This window comes from Odocoileus virginianus, chromosome 7 (assembly GCF_023699985.2).
Source record: "Odocoileus virginianus isolate 20LAN1187 ecotype Illinois chromosome 7, Ovbor_1.2, whole genome shotgun sequence".
Lineage (NCBI taxonomy): Eukaryota > Metazoa > Chordata > Mammalia > Artiodactyla > Cervidae > Odocoileus > Odocoileus virginianus.
The window spans coordinates 43097967-43122471 of NC_069680.1; the positions used below are offsets into that span (position 1 = coordinate 43097967).

Here is a 24505-nt window from a genome sequence, read left to right on the forward strand (position 1 = left end):
AATCCACCTGCAGTGGTGGACACCTGGGTTCGATCCCTGGATTGGAAAGAACCCCTGGAGGAGGACATAGTAACCCACTCCAATATTCTTGCCTGGAGAATCCCTATGGAGAGAGGAGCCTGGCAGTTTACAGTCCATGGAGTCACAAAGAGTCAGACATGACTGAGCAAGTAAGCACAGCACATGAAATACTTGCAGTTAAAAGCTACAGAAGTCACCTAGTCCCCAAACAGACATCAAAATTTGTGCTGAAATAAATATTTTTGCCACCTCAGATCCATGGCCATATCAGTCATAATAACAGATAATAGCAGGCTAAGTACTGTTTAGTTAAAGACAAAGGTTGTCATATGCATCCAGAAAATAACATCTAACCATATGTAGCTTAGGGCTTCCCCGGTGACACTAGTGGTAAAGAACCTGCCTGCCAGTGCAGGAGACCTAAGAGATGTGGGTTCAATCCCTGGTCAGGAAGATCCCCTGGAGGAGGGCATAGCAGCTCACTCCAGTATTCTTGTCTGGAGAATCCCATGGACAGAGGAGCCTGGCAGGCTTCCACAGGGTTGGAAAGAGTTGGACACAACTGAAGGGACTCAGCAGCAGCATATGTAGCTTAAAGTCAAATACATTAGGGTTGGGGTTAGAAATTCTTTAAGGCCCAAGTTTAAAGATGATTCCTTTAGAGGTTTACTTTCATTTCTGCCAGGTACCTTGGAGGCAATACTGCATACGGCTACTTTAACTGGGTTTTTAGAACATACTAGCAGAATGAATTCTGGCACCAAATCTGCCTGAGGGTGGATATGTGGCTTGGCATCTCAGAGGAGACATTTTTATTTCTTTTTTTGTTTTTTCCACTCTACTTAAAAATAGGCAAGCATCCCCAATGTCTTCCTCTATCAGATAGGAAACAGCAAGTAAGTTCTTTAAAGCCATAAAAGTATACCCATCCATGTGAAAAAACTTTCAAATCTAAAAGAAACAGGCTAATTTTTCTTGGAAAAAAGTTACTGAAATTAACTCATTATAAAATAAATCAGTATAAATGAAAATGTATAAAAGAAATTGAAAACAAAATCAATAAATATTCAAAACAAAAAAAGTACTTCAGGACCTAACTGTTTTACTTGTGAGTAGTTTAAAATTGTCAAGCTAGTATAATGTTGATTATAGATACATACATCTCATCTACAAGTATAAACACACACCAAACTACAGATCATTCTTCTACAAGTGTTAACAGGTATGTTCTTTCATATAAACAGGGACAATGAAAAGAAACATGATAATCTCAATATGTATTTAAAAGGCATCCAGTAACATTTTAATATCAAACCATGGAAAAGATATATAACATGAAAAAACTGACTTTTTCAAAATGAGATAGAATAGCTTTTTTAAGCTGTTGGTCTGTATCCTACTTTATTATGAAATAATACAGATTTTCATGATAAAATTAGCATAAACCAAGGACACTTAGTAATATCAATGCTATTTAACATTGCTAGTGTAATGCACTAAGATAAAAAATAAAAATAAGATTTATAAATATTAGTGAAGAAGGAAAATCAAGCTTTAAAATAGTAAGTCAACATAAAATTCATCAAATTAATTAAAAAATTTGATATTACATTAATCTCCCTACATACCAACAGTAACTAGTAAAGAAACAAAATTGTAAATTAATTCTACAAGTTTTTTTGAATTTAAAATAATACTAAAGAATAAATAAGGGAATGAGAATATTAAAACATGGTTTTGAGAAAAAAATCATTGAATGGAGACTTACTTTACCATATATTTAAATGTATTATAAAAACACAGCAATCAAATCAGCCAGGTACTGGTTGACTGAATCAGAACAGATCTCTCTGGGAAAAAAATCCTAAAATATAGTAAATATTTAGTACAGGACAACAAATTTAACAGAGCAATGGAGGAAGAATGCATTTTTATATTGTCCTAGAAAATTGGATATATGGATAGTTTTAACTTAGAATATTCCCCTCCCAATTCTGACCTAAATTTGTCACCATTTCTGATTACTTTCTTCCAAAATTACATGAGTATTCTACGCTCTTCACTCACACAGCAAGCTCAGACTTCCTGAGACATCCTTATTTACAGGCAAATATTTCAGAGACCTTTTTCATCTGTTAAACTTTGCTGTTAGCCATATCTATCAAGGAAGGGGCAGGAGTTGGGTTCCCCTAAGGCCAGTTCCAGATTCTATCTCTGACAGGGAAGTCTAGACTAAAGAAACTTAAGGAGTGGCAGACACTATAGTTGCAGACCAAGAGGATCAAAAAAAAATCAGTGAACATGTTTCTTTAGTTACTGATTCAATCAGATGAGCATGTGGGTGCTTAGTGCAGTTTAGTACCATTGTGGGCTCTCAGAAGCTTACATCTTAGTGGGGAGATGGCACCTAGGCAAAACAATTAGAGAGCCATTATCTCTAACTGGTATGGTCTTGACTGTGTGAAAATTAACTTTAGGAAACAGATTCCTAGCAAGAGAGAAAGGGACCAGGTTTTGAGAGCCACACAGTTTGAGGGATGGGTGGTCAGTTCTCCTTGCTCCTTCCCCCAGCAGTGGCACTGGTGGTGAGTTTCCCTCTCCCTCCCAGTGTGGAATTGGCTTAACTATCCTTGCCCTCCAGCCATGAGAGCTCTTATTACAAGTTAGCTCTTTCATACGGCTCTGGAGCCCAGCAGCAAATGTAACAGGGGGTAAGTCAATCACATTAGCAAGTCCAACAACAAAAAAGTAACTCACTCTAGATGATGAAAGCAGAGGGGAAAAGGAAGGAAGAAGAGTGGGAGAGGGAAAGGGAGGCAGAGAGGGAGGTACAAGTGTGCCTGCTGTCTCTCTCCTTCCTCATCTTCCTAGCAAAGCCAGTACAAACTGCATCTAACCCTCTGCCACTTGGCATTCCACTTCCTCAGCAGTGTGACTGCTGTTATGTATATTTGCTGCTGGCTCAGAATCAGGAACTAGACCTCACTATTCAGAGGGACCACCTGCAGGCTTTATTTGCTTTTTAATAAGCATCTCAACAATTCTTACATATAAGTTGTGCTGTGTTCAGTCACTCAGTCGTGTCCAACTCTTGTGACCCCAAGGACTGTAGCTTACCAGGCTCCTTTGTCCATGGGGATTCTCCAGACAGGAATACTGGAGTGGGTTGCCATTTCCTCCTCCAGGGGATCTTCCTGACCTAGGGATTGAACCTGTGTCTCTTGCATCTCCTGCACTGGCAGGCGGGTTCTTTACCACCAGTATCTATATGGGCTTCCCAGGTGGTCCAGTGGTAAAGAACCTGCCTGTCAATACAGGAGACGCAAGAGATGCAGGTTTGATCTCTGGGTTGGGAAGATCCCCTGCAGGAGGAAATGGCAACCCACTCCAGTATTCTTGCCTGGAGAATCCTCATGGACAGAGGAAACTGGAGGACTTCAGACATGACTGAGGCAACTTAGCATGCATTCATACAGTTACAGTTCAGCCTCTCAGCTGTGTCCGACTCTTTGCAACCCCATGGACTGCAGCGTACCAGGTTTCCCTGCCCTTCACCACCTCCCAGAGCTTGCTCAAACTCAGGTCCATTGAGTTGGCGATGCCATCCAACCACCTTATCCTCTGTCAACCCCTTCTCCTGCCTTCAGTCTTTCCCAACATCAGGGTCTTTTCCAATGAGTCGGTTCTTCTCATCAGGTGGCCAAAGTATTGGAGCTTCAACTTCAGCATCAGTCCTTTCAGTGAATATTCAGGATTGATTTCCTTGAGGATTGACTGGTTTGATCTCCTGGCTATCCAAGGGACTCCCAAGAGTCTTCTCCAACACCGCAGTTCAAAAGCATCAATTATGCACAGCTTAGCCTTCTTTATGGTCTCTCACATCCACACATAACTACTGGAAAAACCATAGCATGACTATACGGACCTCTGTCGGCAAAGTAGTATCTCTGCTTCTTAATATGCTGTCTAGGTTTGTCATAGCTTTCCTTCCAAGGAGCAAGTACATTTTAATTTCATGGCTGCAGTCCCTGTCTGCAGTGATTTTGGAGCCCAAGAAAATAAAGTCTGTCACTGTTTTCTGCTGTTTCCCCATCTATTTGCCATGAAGTGATGGGACTGGATGTATATGTATATGTGTGTGTGTGTGTGTATGTTACAGAAGCCAAAATTCACTTACAAGAGCCCTACTCATGTCCTGGGCAATTTCATTGCCTCCAACTATATCTGTAGGAAGGACTTCATTATTGAATTGGAAGTACTAGCTTAAAAAAAAAAAACTAAAAGACTTATTAGCTTCTTCTCTTCTTTTGGTCTTTGACTTGCCTATTATAAGGCCTGTGACTACTAATATATCTAGGAATGTACGCATTTGCCACTTTAAATAGAAACTAGGAAGGAAAGTTTTAAAATGAGTACACATGTATGTTTGCAATCCTTGTTATCCGAGGCTACATATGTTTGGATTTCTTATGTTTAAAAAGACACAGGGACATCCTCTAAACAATTTTGTATAAGATACCATTCTGATAGGCATTTAGTTAAATATAAGCAAGTGTGTAAAATCCCACACGATGCATTGAAAATAACATTAGCATTCCCCAAAAGTTCATACTTCCAATTTCAGAAGAATCTTCCCCATAGCTCCAGTATAAATAAATGTATACAAATTCAGGAAATAATCTACCAGTAAACAATGGAAAATTGTTCACATAAAGTGTGTTTGCCATCTGCAGCCAGTTGAGCAGTAAATGATAACATTTACCAGTAATCCAAACTACTTGAATAATAAACATGTTGCCTATTTCCTCAATACCTATGAGGACTGAATGCCAGAGGCTTTGGGATGGGGTCAGGAGGGGGGTGACAGGGACATGGTTGAACTACTGGGGATAATTTTCTGCTGATTAGAGGCGCATCCTTGAGTCCAGAGAATGGAGTAGTATAAGCATCAAGGTGTTGCACCAAATCCTCAAAGTGGATAAGGTTTCAGAATAAACAAGGTGAGAGGTGGAAAGGATGAGGGATGACAGGCTGGGCTGAACCTGGGGGGGATGGACAGGCAGTACTCCTAGTTATAGGCAGAAAAAAAAATACATTGCCTACAGATATTCATTTTAATAATTCTTTTCCTACTGAATTGGCTTTGAGTCTCATGAAGGAGCTCAAACCAGTTCACAAGTGGAGAAGATCTTCTGCCTAGTGATCTACTTAATAGATTCAAACAACCCAGTACCCCTTAGAGAAAAGGCATACTATAATATATTGACCTCCAAGCTAGTTATAAAGGTCATATGAGTGAATATGTGTAGCAGCCATTACCTGTTCAGTGTCCACTGGCTACAGTAGCTAAATTTTGTTTTAGAGGATCAACCCTCCCCACTACTTTCATCCCTGATAAAGGTGACCCGAGTAACTGATCAATTATTCCTTTCCTAACTAAGTAATTTGTTTAGCAATGCATTAACTCAAGGCAGGCCAATCAGGTCAATGAGATTCAATTCCTAGACTAGCATTGAGCTTATGGGGAAATAGGCTCTTTCTTCGTAAAACTTGGCATTGAAATGATTGGTACTATGAATGAATCCAATCTAGCAAAAGGCAGAGTCAAGAAATGGACAGACACTAAGTCTTCATGATGTTCATGGATCAATCTGGACACGCCTGAAGCTTTACTCCTGGAATTTTCAGGAACAATACCAATAAATTCTTCCTCCTCTTTTTCCTAGAGGGGAGGGGTGTTGAGACGTCCAGATCAGGTTTTATGTTATTTGTAACCTGTTGCCATTTAGTCACTAAGTTGTGTCCAACTCTTTTGCAACCCCATGGACTGCAGCCCGCCAGGCTCCTCTGTCCATGGGATTATCCTGGCAAGAGTACTGGAGTGGGTTGCCATTTCCTTCTCCAGGGGATCTTTCTGACCCAGGGATTAAACCGTGTCCCCTGCTTGGCAGGCAGATTCTTTACCACTGAGCCACCTGGGAAGCCCTATTTGTAACCTCAACTAACCTAAACATAAGAAGTATCTAGTATGATGCCTGGCATAGGTATGCTTGTTCTGACAAACGCATTTCATTTCTTTCTTCTCTTCTCCTCTTGTCTGTCCTTAATCTTACTTGATATCTCCAATAAATAAAAAAAGGTTAAGATTTTTTTTTTAAAAAAGGTTAGATTTTACCAGTTTCTTTAGAAAACTTAATCGATAATTATGAAAAACAAAACCAAAATCCTCCTTCTGTGCCTCAGTTTCTTTATATGTGAAGTAAAGGGGTTAGAAAAGTTTAGTATCTTCAGATTCCTTTCAGCTTTAATTTTTCATGACTATAAAATGGAGGCCCAGATATTGGTGACAATTTGAAAAGTAAAACTCATTCTTTCCCTAACCACTCCATGCTGTCACTAAGGCAGAAATCCCTGGCCCTCAAAGAAGAGACTAAAACTAAGAATGCATTGGTCCAATGTGATGAAAATACTTTCCTTTATCTGAGCTTTGAGTTTGCCCTAGATTTCAGGGTTTTAATTTCTATCCCACTTTTGAGTTTAAATGCAGTGAACTATTTTATAGTATGGTAAGAAAACATACTACATTTTTAAGAATTCCTTGGTCTGGATTCAGCTCTGCTACCAACTAGAACAGTTCTTGACATACCACAGATACTCAATTCACACATGGAAACAGATAAATAATTCACAAATGTCACAGCTGTGTGGAAAACCATGTGCAACTAACAAGAGTTAAATTGTTAACTCTAACCAGGATTGAGAATACTTTGCTTTCTAAAGATATATTAAGTTGGATTCCAGTTCATTCTGAAAATAACATTACTGTTGAGTATGTGTATTTCGATATATGTGATCCGAGTGTGAGAATGTTAAGCCTCTTGAGATTCACAAAAACTTGAGCTATCTTCATGATGTATGTTGTGCGTATGAATATCATTTGTCATGTGAGTGATGGTAAGAGAACTAGATTTCCAAGGTTCTTTCATCCCCAGGGTTCTCAGTGATGGGCTGGTGGTGGCAGTGGTGGAAGCAGGAGATAGATCTCACCAGAGAAGTACCATGAGGCAAACTATACAGAACCAGCTCAGTGTTATTGTGGGTTTGGGTTCCAGGCTACAATAAAGCAAATATCAAAATAAAGCAAGTCACATGAATTTTTCGTTCTCCCAGTGCATATAAAAATTATATTTCTCATATTGCGGTCTATTAAGTATGCAATAGCATTATGTCTAAAAAATGTACATATCTTAATAAAAAAAAAATACCACATTACTAAAAATTGCTAACCACCATCTAAGTCTTCAGCCAGTGTAAACTTTTTGCTGGTGGAGGGTCTTGCCTTGATGTTGATGGTTGCTGGGTGATCAGGGTGGTGGTTGTTGAAGGTTGAGGTGGCTGTGGCAATTTCTTAAAATGAGACAACAATAAAGTTTGCCACATCAATTGACTCTTCTTCCTTTCATGAACAATTTCTTTGTAGCATGCAAGACTGTTTGATAGCATTTTACCTACAGTAGGACTTTCAGAATTAGAGTCATTCCTTCCAAAACCTGATGCTGCTTTATCAACTAAGCTTATACTACTACATACTAAGTCGCTTCAGTCATATCTGACTCTTCGCAACCCCATGGACTGTGGACTGCCTGCTCCTCTGCCCATGGGATTCTCCAGGCAAGAATACTGGTTGCCAGGCCCTTCTCCAGGGGATCTTCTCGACCCAGGGATTGAACTTGTGTCTCCCATGGATACTGCATCACAAGTAGATTATTTACCCCTGAGCCACTGGGGAAGCCCCATGTAATATTCTAAATCCTTTGTTGTAATTTCAGCAATCTTCACAGCACCTTCACCAAGAGTAGATTCTATATCAGGGACCTACTTTCTTTGCTCATCGCTAAGAAGCAATTTCTCATCTGTTAAAGTTTTATCGTGAGATTGCAGCAATTCAGTTTTAATTCTACCACCTCTACTTTTAATTCTAGTTCTTTTGCTATTTCTACCACACCTGCAGTTATTTCCCCCACTGAAATATTGCAACCCACAAAATTATCCACTAAGTTTGGAATCAACTTCTTTCAAATTCTTATTGGTGTTGATATTTTGACCTCCTTCCATGAATTATGTTCTTAATGGCACCTAGAATCACAGATCCTTTCCAGAAGGTTTTCAACTTACTTTGTACGCATCCATTGGAGGAATACTATCTATGGCAGCTGTAGCCTTACAAAATTATTTCTTTAATGATAAAATGTAAAAGTCAAAATTACTCCTTGATCTATGGGCTGCAGAATGAATGTTGTGTTGAAAACAACATTGATCTCATTGTATATCTCCATTAGCCCTCTTGGGTGACTAGATACAATGTCAACGAGTAAAGGAATCTTTTTTCCTGAGCATTAGGTATCATTAGGTATCAGAAAGAAACAACAATAAGGTTTCACTTTCTTTCACAAAGTGCAAGTTGCTCAGTCGTGTCTGACTCTTTGCAACTCCATGGACTATACAGTCCATGGAATTCGTCAGGCCAGAATACTGGAGTGGGTAGCCTTTCCCTTTTCCAGGGAATCTTCCCAACCCAGGGATCGAACCCAGGTCTCCCTCATTGCAGGTGGATTCTTTACCAGCTGAGCCACAAAGGTGCGTTTAAGACATTCAGTAAATCATATTGTCAACAGATGTGCTGTCATCCAACCTTTGTTGTCCCACTTATAGAACACAGGCAGAATAGATTTAGCATAACTCCTAAGGACCCTAGGATTTTCAGAATAGTAAATGAGCACTGGCTTCATCTTCAGGTCACCAGCTGGATTAGCCCCTAACAAGAGAGTCAGCCTATCCTTTGAAGCTTTAAAATCAGGCATTGACTTCTCTTCTGTAGCTATTAAAGTCCTAGATGGCATCTTCCTCCAAAAGAAGGCTGTTTCATCTACTGAAGATCTGTTGTTTAGTGTAGACACTTTCATTCATTATCACAGCTAGATTTGCTGGATGACATATCAGCACTTGCTGCTTTACCTTGTGCGCCTGAGTTATGGAGATAGCTTCTTTCCTTAAACCTCATGAATCACCAACCTCTGCTAACTTCAAACTTTTCTTCAGCAGCTTCCTCACCACTCAACCTCCACAAAACTGAAGAGTAAGGGCCATGATCTGAGTTACACTTTGGCCTATGGGAACATTGTGGCTGGTTTGTACTTCTATCCATACCACTAAAACTTTCTCCATTATCAGTAACAACGTTGTTTCATTTTCTTATCATTTTTATTTGCTGAAGTAGCCCTTTAAATCTCCTTCAAGAACTTTTCCTTTGCATTCACAACTTGGCTGACTTTGGCACAAGAGGCCTAGGTGTTGGCTTCTCCTGGCTTTCGGCATTCCTTCCTCCTTAAGCTTAATCAGTTCTAGCTTTTGATTTAAAGTGAGAGATATGTGACTCTTCTTTCACTTATATACTTAGAGGCCACTGTAGGTTATTGACTGGCCTGATTTCAATATTGCTGTGTCTCAGAGAACAGGGAGGCCTGGACAGAGGGAGACACAGGGAGGAATGGCCATTGGGTGGAGCAATCAGAACACAGAGAACATTTACGGATTAAGTTCGCTGTCATATGGGCACAGTTTATGCTGCCCCTAAACAATTTCAATAGTAACATCAGAGATCACTGATCACAGACCATCATAACAAATATAATAATAATTTAAAAGTTTGAAATGTTATGAGAATTACCAAAATGTGACACAGAGAAACAAAGTGAGCAAATGATATTGAAAAACAGCACTGAGAGACTGGCTTGACATGGGGTTGTCACAAACCTTCATTTTGCAAAGAATAAAATATCTGCTAAGCACAGTAAAGTGAAATGCAATAGAGTGAGGTATGCCTGTATAAATAAGGAGGACAGACCCCAGGAGACTGATTTCAAAACAGAGAATCATTTCTATCTTCTTCAGTGGAGCAGATATGGCTTCAGAGCTTATTACTGTCCCTTTATAACAAGATATATTTTTATATTCCTGTAAGTGTAACTCAAGAATTACTAAAGACCTGACTAGGAATACTGACTAGATGAAAAGACAGTGTCCTACAGAGATACCGATACTTCTATTTCACAAATATTTGCAGAAATAAAATAACAAGGACACAAGAGAATATCAGATTAAATACTGTTGAAAATTTTGCTGATAAGGAATCCTAACTTTTTATCATTGTGCTGTAATATGTTTAAATATTCTCTGTCAAATGTAAGCAGTAGAAGAGCTGTCTTATTCACCTGAACACTTAGAACGATGTCTGGCCCATCACTGAAATGGAATAAATATTCATTGAATGCATGACTGATGAATAACTTATGGAGACTCATAATATGGAGAGCAAAGAACATAAGATATTTCTTTTCTTATGAAGTTCATTTCCTTACAGTCAACTTTTATTAAAATATTTCACTTTTAAGAAGAAATGAACATAGAATTCTTTTAAAATGAATTCTGCCCAAATTTACAGATTATATAGGAAAACATTGGTCATAAGATGAAATTATTACAAAATGAGCATTTTCCTCTCCTAAACATTAAAAAGACTTTGTAGAAAACTGTCTGAAGAAGATATCCAAGTAAGATCCTAATGGTTACTACCAAGTGAGATATTAATATAAAAGAGATTAATTACAATTTAAGAAAAGCTTTTTCAAATTGATAAAATATATCACCTATGATATACTAATACATGTGGTTTATAGTACTTTTGTATAGCCAATTTTGTTTAATATCAGGAAATATATTTGCACTATTTTTTTATACTGTCTGGCAGAGATAGTTAATTTACACCAGATGGTTCACGTGCTACCTGAAATTACCAGTCCTCATGGCAGTTAAGCTGGACCATGTAACTAGCTTTGATCAGAGGACATGATGGGAAATGAAGTGCATCCCAACTAGTCCAAGGCTATTAAAAGCTATGGCATGTCTTCCATTTCTTTCTCACCTCTATGCTGGCCTTAGGGGGCTCATGTTCAAGATAGCACATCTACATGATGGAGTAGAGAAGCCCAACCTACATGCAGCTTTGTGTAAAAGTCACAATGTGTCAACCACAAATGCCTTTGTAGCACTGACATTCTGAGGTATACCTATGAATTATACACTCCTCAGTTCGAGTGTAGAACTTTTTAAATGACATACCTTGGAAATCAATGGACTTAAAGCATCTCTTATTTCAGTTCTGAGCCCAAACTGGTATCTTCTGTTTTCCCCTCTCAGGTTTTGATTAGATTTCATTAATCCATTATTCAATTAACACGTATTTGAGAAGTTATATTAAGCACTGTGCCACATGTGGGAGATACACAGAGGAGCAAAATAAGTTCAGTCTCATCATTCATGGACCTTACAATGTGAAGGTGAGACAGACACCAAACAAATGATTACACAAATCAATGTTTAGTTACTGCAAAATAAAATATAAAGTGTTACACTACCACATATAAAATAGATAATCAACAAAGACCTACTGTACAGCACAGGGAACTCTACTCAATATTCTGTAATAACCTATATGAGAAAAGAATCTGAAAAAGAATGGAAACATGTATATGTATAACTGAATCACTTTGCCGTACACCTGAAACTAACATAACATTGCAAATCAACTATTCTCCAATAGAAAAGAAAAATCAAATGAAAAAAATATAAAGTGTTATGTGTGTGTGCTCAGCTGCTAAGTTGTGACCAACTCTTTGCAACCCCATGGATTGTAGCCCACTGGGCTCCTCTGTCCATCGGATTTTCCAGACAAGAATTCTGGAGTGGGTTCCCATTTCTTCCTCCAGGGGATCTTCCCAACCCAGGGATCAAACCTTCATCTCCTGCACTGGCAGGCAGATTCTTTGCCATTGAGCCACCTGGGAAGCCCCATAAAGTGTTACAAAAAGAGTATAATAGGAGTTCTGTGATTTTGATTGATAGATCTTTTTCAAATGTATTTTATATTCTGATTCTCTTAATATTATTATGAGGAAGGAATTCATAACTCCATTTTACAGATGACGAAGCTGTTTTGAGAGAATGTAAATGAACTGACTGGGGAAAAGCCAGTGGTAGAGCACTGATTCTAGATCGAGTACTTTTTGGTGACAAATACTCTGTTTTTTGTATGTCATTCTACAAATATTTAAAGATCCAGGAAGTTATAGAAGACTTAAATACATTCTCCTATAAAATTATAAGGCTTCCCAGGTGGATCAGTGGTAAAAAAAAAAAAAAAAAAATCCCCCTGCCAAGCAGGAGATGCAGGTTTGATCCCTGGGTTGGGAAGATCCCCTGGGGAAGGAGATGGCAACCCACTCCAGCGAGGTCACAAAGAGTCGGACATAACTGAGCGACTAAGCACAGCATAGCACATAATCAGAAAAACCTAACCAAATTAGGGATTCAGGAGTGACCTTTGTGAAAGTGACATTTAAACTAAGACCTTGTAGGGCAGAGAGAACAAAATGCACAATGGTTTTCAGTGGGAAAAACCATGGCAGGAACAAACAAAATGTGTGACTGGAGAACTAAGTAAGATACGGAGGGAGGAGCCAGTGAAATCAGCATGTGCTAGATCAGGGGTTGGCAAACTAATCTGGCTTCCACGTGTGTTAGTAAATAAAATTTTACTGGAACACAGTCATCTTCATTTCTTTATATAATGTCTATGTCTTACGTGAATGTTAGTTGCTTAGTCATGTCCAACTCTTTGTGATCCCATGGACTGTACCCTGCCAGGCTTCTTTGTCCATGGGATTTCCCAGGCAAGAATGCTGGAGTGGGTTGCTGTTTCCTTCTCCAGGGGATTTTCCTGACCCAGGGATTGAATCTGGGTCTCCTGCACTGCAGGCAGATTCGTTACCATCTGAGCTACCATGGAAGCTCTGTGTGACACAGTAGAGCTAAGTAGTTGCAACAAGAGACCGTGTGGCTCACAGAGTCCAAAGTATGCACTATCTGCCCTTTATAGAAGGTTCGAGACCATTCAGGACCTCGTAGGTCATGTTTAGGATCTGAGGTTTAATCCAATGTGCAGAGGGAAAGCAGTAAAGCATTCTGTGTAGGAAAGCGAAGGGCAAAACCAGATGTGTTTGAAGATCATTCTGGCTATGTGGCGAATGAACTAGAAAGGAGCAGTATGGAGACACCAGTTAAAACAGGACAGAAAAAAACAACAAAAAAATCAAGATGGTGCATGGCTTGTGACTGCAGTGGTGGACAGAAGTGAATCCAATGAAAGAGAATTAAAAAGCAAGGATAATTCCTGATTTGAGGCTAAAGGGGCTAAGACATTGATTGGTGGCTCCATTTGAGGAAACAGAGAAGATTAAAGGATGAACAAGTTCTGAATTTTGAAGGCAGGCAATCAAGAGTCAGTGCTTCACATGCCAAGTTTGATTATAACATACATAGATTTTTTTTTTAAAGGGGTAAAGTAACTCTTGTCAATCACACTCTGAATTCTATTTGCTTTCCAGGGCTGGAATAATCTTTCCTCTGTGATCCTTGCATCAGTTCCTTTAAAAATTCCATAGATTCTGACCATTTAGCAAATGGGGCCACATTGAGTGGACTGCATACATTTCAGAATCTGTTTGGGAGAAGTTTTTTACTTTGGTTAAGACCTCCCAAGTTTTATGAAAACATCTATTTATCCTTAGTCACAAGGAGATTTTCAGCCTGTTGCAACTTTTATTGGCACTGCCAAAAGGAAAAAAAAAAAATGGAAGCATTTCAATAGCCCTTTAATTGGCTCTACCGAGGTCCCCAGAGCAGGCGATTTGTCCTAACCCGCACTTGGTGTTCCAGGCCTTGCTGGAGTTCTTCTGCAGCATGTAAGAAAGTCCTGATCTTCTGTGATGACAGACAATGAAAATGTCCCACTTTCCCAATACTCCCCAGCAATAAGCAGTCATCCCTTATTATACATTGTTATTCTGGCCTACTCAGCATCATGCCCTATATGAAATTTTTTGTGTTAAGTGGTTTTATGATTGGACTCTTTTCCTGGAGTTGGGCAAGGTTTTTCCTTTGCGCCAGCATGCTGGTCTGCTCTAAGGATACCACTTTATCACCATAGTTAGCTGCATAATTCAGTTCAGCTTTAGATTTGCAACTGTTCAAAAGGATACCATGAACAGATGAAATAAGTATCTAGACTGGAGGGTTTGACCTAATTGCTCTAGTTCATTTGGCACATTAAAGAGAAGGTTTTGCCTTGACATTATAAAATGCTGAATTTGAACAACTGAGACTAATCAGACAAAGTTTTTATTTATGATTGTGTCAAAATATTTCTGGTCCTTTCCACAGAAGAAATTTACTGGTTTACTATGGACATTCTTATCTCCTTTACTAATAAGACCAGCAAAATTATTCTTCTTGTTATATCTTGACAAAAAAAATATTGAATCTGAATATTTTACCCAAAATTCTTAAGTCAAATAGACTAAAGTCTTTATGATATTGTTAGCTACTCCTGAGAAACCAATATTAGGAATATAGATAGGGGAAAAGGGGACAAACAGGCATGCTATTTGTAATAAAAAAGAGTGGATTAGGTTCAATTGAGCTCAAGGTTCTAAAATGCCTTTCTTGAATCTATTAAATAATGTAAGGATATAGAATATCAACAAAAAGAATTCACTAGGTATGTATATAATAGAAATCTATTTCAGTGAGGAAAACTTTATTTTTAAATTCAAGGATGCTTCATTCTTACAAACATGAATTTGGAATATTTTATACTGAAGAATTCCCTTAGTCCCACAGATCAGTTATAAATATTAATGGAATTTCAACAGATTCTTTTCAGATTCTGATGTTTAATATTCATTCATATTATGCAGGGAATTCAAAGTCCTATACAGTACATGTAGAGTCTTCTCATTATCTAAATGAGCACATATATAAAGTCTGTAGGGGTGATGATTATTAAAAATAGCAGGGCCCACATATGATCTTAAAGGGCATATCAAAGCCTTCTCAGCTCACTTAATTACAGGAAAGTCACTGTTAATAAACCAAAGGATTCTTTAGGCTAAATTCACTCAGTAATGTCACATCTGGGCAAAATGATGGATTGGTGGTTCTGGACAGAGTTAAAAATACTAACTATTTTAAAGTATTTATGAAACACAATGAAGTGATATCCTGGGGTGAGATTCTGCAGTCAGACTTGGAAAACTGCTCTTGAATTAGTCTTAGGCCTTTGATTTGCTGACGACTTACTTTACAGTATCTAACTCTTCTCTGATATGCTAGAGTATAAATTTGGGGGGAATGATTCAAAAAGTAATTGGAGATTCCATAAAAAGAAAGAATCATATTTAACTTAATGTTCTCTGAGTTTAACACCTTATTTGAGAGATGAGATATTGTTTAACTACTCTAATGTGTAACTGTTATGATTTTTAACAGAAGATAATATAACTAAACTTGTACTATTGGCATTTTCCTTCCCTTTTCTCCTTCTTAAAAAAAAAGAAGTTTGTATAGCCGATAGACTGAAATCATAAAATAATTACAACAACTATAAAGACAGCATTTACTGTGTGTCTCCAGGAAGCAAGGCCTGGGACTAGGAGTTTTGGATATACTTGTTGAGCTGCTGTCATGTCTGACTCTTTGTGACCCCACAGACTGCAACACGCCAGGCTTCCCTGTTCTTCACTCTCTCCAGGAGATTGCCCAAATTCATGTCCATTGAGTCAGCAATGTTATCTAACCATTTCATCCTCTGCCGCCCACTTCTCCTGCCCTCAATCTTTCAGCATCAGGGTCTTTTCCAGTGAGTTGGCTCTTTGCACCAGGTGGCCTACATATTGGAGCTTCAGCTTCAGCATCAGTCCTTCCAATGAATATTCAGGGTTTATTTCCTTTAGGATTCACTGGTTTCAACCCTTATTACATTTCTAGGAGATACTATTAACTTTACAGTACAAATAAGTGAAGCTCAGAGAGACTGAGAAATTTACTCATGGTCACAGAGCTATTAGTCTGAATCACATGAAAATGCTTGCTGTTATTTGACCATTTTAAATTTCAAAGGCAGCAATATAATATAGTTCAACCTAGTCCTAAGTATAGAGTTATTAATTTGAAACTAGGTCTATGTGATTGCAAAGTCCATGTAACCATGTAACCAAACCATGCTGGATAATAATACTGGCTATTTTTGACCATCCGTGATAATAAAAACCAAATCATGAATTATACAATAAGGAATTCACCATTCACCAAGTTTGGGTTAATATAAACTCATTTGTGGCAAAATTCCTATGCATGATATCATTTTAGTGCCATTGTGATATAAAAAAGAGATAACTGCTAAACCATGGATGAGAAATGGCACATTCGCAGAGCTTATCACATATTTTCTAAGTTAAATATCTCAGCTGGAGCACAGTTGTTTTTTAACCACTTTAAAAAAAATCTTTCACAAAAAGAACAGTGGATGCTTTGAAGTGTAACCTTGGAAATCAAGGTCTGTGTTACAGGGCATCACTCAAAGCAGATGCATATTCCTCAGAGACCAGGGTAAAACTGTTACCAAGAGTACTTGAACTTCTTTGGGAAGAGAACTTGACAAAATTTCCATGTCTTACTGGCAATACCTCTAATACTATGTAGTCAAACATTCCTGATGTTATAGGCATGGGACAGAGTCTTCATAAGAGGTTTCTGATCATTCTAATTACCAAGAGTTCACATAGGTTTTTCTAAGGCTTCCAGATTTGGCAACTAGAGAGCTCATTTATTTTATATGATTTAAAGGGCAGTGGTCACAGATACCTAGGCTGTCTTAGGGATGAACAATTTGCTGACTAGTTACTGCTTTGCATTGCCTGCTAAGTGGGCGACCAGTGCTGAAGCATTCATTCTCAGTGTTTATTTTGGGACAAGGGAAGGGCATCTTGGAGCTGCATTAAGGATGACTGGCTCAGCAAATACTTCCTGAGCACCAAATACTCATTCCTGCTAGGCTGCGATGTTAGCGTCTATCTCTTATTTTCAATCTTGATGAAGATAAGAGGGATCAGTTGACGGATAGTGTGTGGGATAGACAGTGGCATGTAGTCTCACTAAAGAATAGAGCTTCTAATCTAGAGAAAGCAGCAGGCTCTGCAAACAGGGCATATCAATTCTTTAGCCCATGAGACATTTAGATTGATCTGAGAAAGAATTCTTGACAGTGAGAAAAATGGTGAAATCTTTTCTGAGAGAGCTCTAGGCAAAGGCAAGTTTCCATCTCTTTGGGACAGTGCTGCAGTCCCAGCTAAAAATGGACCAGAAGGAAGACTTGTCAAGCTCTCATCCAGCTCAGCAAGTCTTTATTGTCTCCCAGGACCTGAGGCTCACAAGCTGTCTGAGAGTTACACAGTTTTACAAGACTATTCTCAACTTGCAAAGGTTTTGAGATGCCTCCAGAATGATGAAAACCAGGCTCTTGTCTGGGAAGCAGAGCAGAGCACATCATTTTGAGCTCTGGCTTACAACCCAGGGTGTTGACAGGCTTCACTTCAGGCTGCAGTCAAGACTTAACTTCAAGAGACTTCGAAACTGTTCAGTCCCACAGAGAAAGCCTTTTCCCACTTTCCAGCTCTCTCAACAGACTGACTTGGTTGCAGGTATCATGGAAACAGTAAGTTGAGTTTGCCTTATTTGAGGTCCAGGGGATGAGGAATTCTATCTAGATTCAAAATAAGGTTCTCAAATAGATGTGAGGTTTTCCATACATACAGCAGACCAATTTTCTGCACAGGAACTAACCTGAAGAAACCATCAAGTTCCTAACTCTTTTCATGCAAAAGCTTCCAAAATGTGTCTGAACTATGCTGATTTATAAAACAACTCTCCAGCAAAAAGCACACATCAATTAAAGCAATTGTTCAATCCAGAACTATATTAGGGTGGTAGAAACTCATGGCGGGGGGTCCACAAAATAAGTTAGATAGCAAACGAGTTACAGACCTACATTGCCACCCCTCAGGTCAAACCAGAGCCTCACACTGTCTAGTTTTCTCTTTCTTTTTTCTCTTCTTTGCTCTTTGCCCTTCTCCTAGTCAAAGAATATCAGGAATTTTTCCCTCAATTAGGCAAAACAATTTAGCTCTCCTTGCTTTCACTCCCAAACTGGAATTTAATCTCTCCCTAGGTACTTGGCAGACAGAGGAGCCATCACTTAAAAAGATCATAATTATAAATAGCAAAAATTAGATGGCATTACATTGAATGCAGCAGGGCCTTCCTTAGATGATAGCTACCTACCAAGTCACCTGACCATTGTTAGTGAAGGGGTCAGATGGACTGTGGCGATTCCCACCTGTGCTCCTCTGCTGATTTTTCCCTTGTTGATGTACACTGGCCTTCCTCACCTCCTCATAAAGCCAAAAGAGGGTTTCCCTTTGCTGTTTCTTAATTGGCCGCAGTGATAGTAGCCTCTCAGTTTTTCTGTTGCTCTCATCTATAACCTGTAAATTTCAGATCCATACATTTATTCATCATATACAGTCATCTGATTCTCATTCCCGTCTTCTCTCCCTCATTGCAGATCCAAACTACACTCAGTCACCAAAACACCTGAGTCTCGTGTTCTGGACCAACTCTTAGCCAACCTGAAGGTCTTTTGTCAATCTTAGCCTGAGAGCCACAAGTTTAGGCCAACACCACAAGTGAAAACACTGCTCTCAGAGGGCAGGCAGAACACAGAGCTGGAATGCTGGCCCAGAAAGGGTATAAAGTTGAAGATTCTCTTCTTAGTGTGGATGCTATACACATCTGCAATTTGTTCACAGAAATACCAGGCAACTGTAGACTCCAGACTTTACTTACACTTTGTTGATCACTGCTTCTTGGACATTTCATGACTTACTGTTTGCATTAATTGAATTTTTTTAGGAGCTCCAGGAGAAAGTTAAATAATAGGCCATGCTAAAGTTTCTAATTTTTTTTGAATTGAAATGTTCCAGTCTCCATCTTTCATTTCCTCATCTAAAGAAAGAAGATTGTTAGGCTTCTGTTGACAAAAGATCTTAGGTGTTAAGCATCCTTAAAAATGATCATAATGTTTTCATGAGGCAACGTAACTCTCCCCAGTTTTGATCACACACATGAGTTGATGCTCTCTGTACCGTATATATCAGTGCAACCATTTATATTTATGAGCACTCTTAGTTGACTTCAAGTCACCAGTCCAACAAAGCCTTATGTATCGATTTCTTTCAAAATTTCTCATTTGAGAAATGTTATGTTTCGTGAGGGCAGAGTCTATAGCATCCTCATTTCCTAGCACAGTGCCCAGCAAACAGAGGCATCCAGTACATATTTGTAAATACTTCTTCAACTGAATAGACTGAGAATGGAGAACATATAAAAAAAAATTTGTGAATTCAATTTTTCTGAAAGAAATGCCCATAAAAATTTTTTTCCCCAGTAATGTACTCCTTAGGATATTTTTAAGGTTTAATTTTGTTGTTATATATTTATATATAACATTTTCCACTTTCACTTTCACACACCAAAATTTTTTTTCCCAGTAATATACTCCTTAGGATATTTTTAAGGTTTAATTTTGTTGTTATATATTTATATATAACGTTTCCCACTTTCCACATTTTCCACTTTCTCTCTGTCTCTGGCACTGATTTTCATATGAGTTCACTTGCTTGGCAATTGGGAAGACAAGTGTTATCATGAATGTAAATCTTTCCCATTGAGGACAGCCTGATAGGGAAATCAGAGGTTGAAAAGGATCTTTTTGTTTTTACCTTGTGTGCAAATGTTCTCCTTACAAAATGAACTGAGTTATTTCATTTTCTAAAGAAAACCCATTTTTGATTTTCAAGGTGGCAAATGTTATGTGAAATAAGATTCATCTATTTTATAATTTGTACCAGTTACCTTAAATGACAGCATATGAGTACTCATTTTTATGTATATATATGTATAAGTATATTCATACATCACACACATATATGTATACATACATATATATGTATATACACACATATATATTTTTTTCTTCCTAAGAGAACATCTCAAGATTTGATATTACAATCATGTGATACTCTGTGGCATTGTAATAGTGAGGTGGATATTTGTAATTAGTCCTTGACTGCTGTTTATTAAAGTGCCTTAACAGATTTATATGGACAGCATCAGTTACATAACTGAATTACAAATGACTGTGTCTATGATACAAAAGACACAATATTATGAAATTTGTAATTGGTTACTGCTTGCTATTTTAAGATGATGATTACTATTTTATCTGCAAGCTTGGATTCTGGAGTTGATATTTTAAAACAAAAGTCTGAACTGGAAATCTGATAGGTTTCCATCATCACAGTTCTTTTCTTTTCCTCCCTGCCATGTTTTCTTTCCCTTTTTCTTTTTTGTTGACTTATAAAGTGTTACCTATCTAGACTGCATTTTCTGCAGGTTTAAGGACAAATAACTCCATAGTGTTTCAAATGCAAAAGCAGACATTTCACGTTGTCAACTGCATGGCTATTGCTTAGTTAGAATAATCATGAACTCTCCTCTTAACTGAACACAGTAAAGTAGTGTGGACTATGGACTACAGCCCTCCAGGCTCCTCTGTCCACGGAATTCTCCAGGCAAGAAAGCTGGAGTGGGTAGCCATTCCCTTCTCCAGGAGATCATCCTAGCCCAGGGATCAAACCCAGGTCTCATGCATTGCAGGCAGATTCTTTACTGTCTGAAACACCAGGGAAGCCCAAGTGAACATAAGGTGACTGGATTTATGACCCCAAGCCCACCTCAGTGATTTACAGAACATAGTATTATGTTCTTACCTTTTACAGAGTTGATATAACAAACTATATGGAATAATCTTTCTGTATCTTTTGTAAAAGAGCCTTTAAATGCATTATATTACTGTTTGTTACTCAAAGATCCTAACAATACAACCCTTACATGTACAAATTCCATGTGATGAAAAAGTTTGTTCACTTGTTTTCTTTTTGGATGAGTTGGATTGTTTCCTTTAATGAGATACTGAATGCCATGTAATTATGGTCATTGGACATCACATTTCTAGAGTTGCAAACTATTAATTTCTTCGTGGTCATTAACATTCTTCTAGATGGTGAACAGGGAAGGATGCTAAAATTCTGACTAATTATTTGAGGGTGAGTCATATATTTTATTTGTTTAAGCCACCCCAATTCCTATCTGTCCTGGTAACATAGGGTTGCATTCACTTAAGTTAGGCTTTTATATTTATTCCCTTTGCTTTGGAGAATATAATATCTAAATTAAAGATTGGAATTATTGATTATAATATTAGGTACATAGGAATGGACATTATTTGCTAAATGCTATATGAAGCTCTTCATATGTTTGAGCCATCTTCAAACTTTTAGGGTTGGTATTATTTTCCTCATTCTATTGATAAGTGAGCAGATAGTTTAAGTAATTTATCCAAGGTCACACAGCTAGTAAGTGGTAGAACTGAGTTCACTATAGGAAGTTTGACTCCTGGCCAACTTGACTCCAAATATAAGATGCTGGGAAGGACTCAGAGATCTTCTTAGGGGTATAAAGCCATATATATAGTTTTGAGTTATATATAGCTTAGGAGCTCTGTCCCAAAGATCCTAAATTCCTTGGAATTTCCTGGCTGACAGAAGTGTCTTTGTTCTAATGAAGAAACTCTTGGTGGGCTCCTGGTTGGGCTTCAGGATGGGGGCTGGCCACCAGAAAGACCAAGCCATGATTATAAGCCAAGAACTTTCAGCCCCACTCCTTATCCTCCAGGAAGGGAGAGGGGCTATATTTGAGTTCTTGTTCGATCATGCCTACATGTTGAAGCCTCCATAAAACTCTCAGTAGTATGTGGTTCAGAGGGCTTCTGGTGAACACATCCTTCCTAGAGGTGTACATCCCAACTCCTCAGGGAGAGATGGTCCTGTACATAGGACCCTCTGGACCTCCCTTGCATACCTCTTTATCTGGTGTGTGCTATATTATATCCTTCGTGTTCATGTGTATGTGTGTGTATGTGCTCAGTCACTTCAGTCATGTCCAAATCTTTGTGACTGTATGGACTGTAGCCTGCCAGGCTCATCTGTTCATGGGATTCTCCAGGAAAGAACACTGGAGTGGGTTGCCGTACCCTCCTCTAGGGGAATCTTCCCAACCCAGGGATTGAACCCATGTCTCTTAGGTCTCCTGCATTGGCAGTTGGATTCTTTACCACTAGTGCCACCTGGGAAGCCCATCTTATCCTTTATTACACCATAAACTGGTAAGTATAAGTAAGTATTTCCCCAAGTTCTGTGACCCGTACTAGAAACTTATCAAATGCAAAGAGGGGCCATGGGAACACTGGTCAACAGCTTGAAACGTGCGATCTGAAGTGGTATCTGAGGCGGAGGCCACCTTGTGGGATTGAACCCTTTGCCTGTGGGCTCTGCTGCTAACTCCTTAAAGACAGTGTCAGAACTGAACTGACTTGTAGGGCACCACGTAGGTGTCGCAGAATTGCTTGAGGTGTGGAAAACCCACACATCTGGTGTCAGAAGTGTTGTGAGTATGATAGTAGAATGAGAGTAAAGGAGAAACACACAGGAGTGTGTTTTCTACACAGGATGTAAATGTCTGTCACTGATCCCACTGCCCCCTTTACCCTCTGCATGACACACCTGGCCAGTTGTTGGTAGTCATTTTCTACCAAGTCCAGAGCCAACCTTGGAATTGCTCTTAGTTTCTGCCCCAGGTAATGACTGTCTGTTGAATGATTGGCACTTGTGTTGAAATCTATTTATCATCTATGTAGGTCTAATGGACCTCTTTCACAGATGGATTTATGTTAAGTGCTGCAGCAGAAACTTGCTAGATGTTCATCAACCTGTTTTTTTACTCTTCCTACATACATGGGTAGACTACAATTCCAGCTTCCCTTCCAAACAGGTGTGGCCATGTAACTGTTCTAACCAATAGAATGTAAGCCCTCCTGATGCGCACTAAAAGCAGTCTATGCATTCTCCTCTGATCTTTTTCTTAACCACTGATTTGATTTCTATGAGCACAGTGACTCTGTAAGCCACCTGATGAAGCTGGCAGAGTCAAAATATGGAAGGAGTCTGGGTCTCTGAATAACCTCTCTGATGAAAGCTACCCATTAATCATAAACATCTGTGTGGGTCTTATGAGAATAAGAATAAAACTTCTGTTATGCTCAGACGACTCAACTTTTTGTGTTTGTTACAAAAACTAATGCTACAAAACAAAGGTCATACAAGATAACATCATTATCATGTTTCAGAGCCAGAATTTGAATCTGAGTCTTTCAAATTCTTCCCACAATGATAATCTTATTGATAATTTAAAAAATTATCCACGTTAATGATAATTGCTTGTTGTTAAGTTGTTAAGTCATATCCAACTCTTTTGTGACCTCATGGACTGTAGCCTGCCAGACTCCTCTGACCGTGGGATTCTTCAGGAAAGAACACTGCAGTGGGTTGCCATTTCTGTCTGCAGATCTTCCCAATGGATTGAACCTGAGTTGCCTGCATTGGTAGGCAGGTTTTTTTTTTTTTTTTTTTAACCACTGGGCCACCAGGGAAGCCATTAATGATACTTAATATTACCTCATTTCAGATTGTATTTCAACCTACATTGTCTCCAGTTACAACCCCACCAAGGTTTATCTGCAACAAGTCTTCTTCTACCTCTAAAAGACTCAGTATCTTCCCACTGATGACTTTAGGACTAGACTTACACATCCTCTCATCTGGCCTACAATTCCTGCCCAGGTATGAAGTAAAAATGGTGACATCAAGTCAGATGACTTCAAGATACCTGACCATGGAAGATTTTATTTAGGCACCAAACCTGCTAATATCCCACAGAAATTGTTCCCCAGCACAGACTTGGGAAAGTCCAACTTGATGTCAACATTTGTGCTTTGTAAGGTGAGAAGGTGTCTTTTCTATAGGAAAGTCTTTTAATAGGATAATAGGTACTGAGATTCTCTAAAACGGGGTAAAGTCAGCAACACTTCGCACACTTGATGACAGAGCCCCCTCCTAAAGAGCATATCAAGGAACTGATGTCCCATTGAACATATTTTGGAAAGCACAATCCTAAATATATTGAATCATACTCATAATCATTGGTATGGGTCTAATACTTGGAATTTAGCTCCTCTTTTCCCAATGAGACTTTTGTTTCTGGTTCGTGTACTATCTATTCCTGACACTTGACAAACGATTATTCCTTGACCTTTGTCTGGTTTGGGCTACTAACCCTTTACCCTCTGGTTCTCTTCAAAACTTGACAGCAGACTTCATTTTGTGAACTCAACTCTGCCACCCTTTGTCTATTTTGTTGCTTCCCTACCTGACAGAATACAAATGTTCCCCTTCTTTTGTTAAGTGCGTGTATTTATAGTATGAATTTTTGGTTCAATCAAACACCCCCAAATAAA

The 24505-nt window shown here is 38.7% G+C and overlaps 1 protein-coding gene across 4 annotated transcripts in view; it reads right to left on the reverse strand.

The window, feature by feature from the left end:
* Positions 1-24505, reverse strand: part of RNLS (renalase, FAD dependent amine oxidase) — a 262683-nt gene that overhangs the window by 28511 nt on the left and 209667 nt on the right. The gene's annotated exons all lie outside the window — the stretch shown is intronic.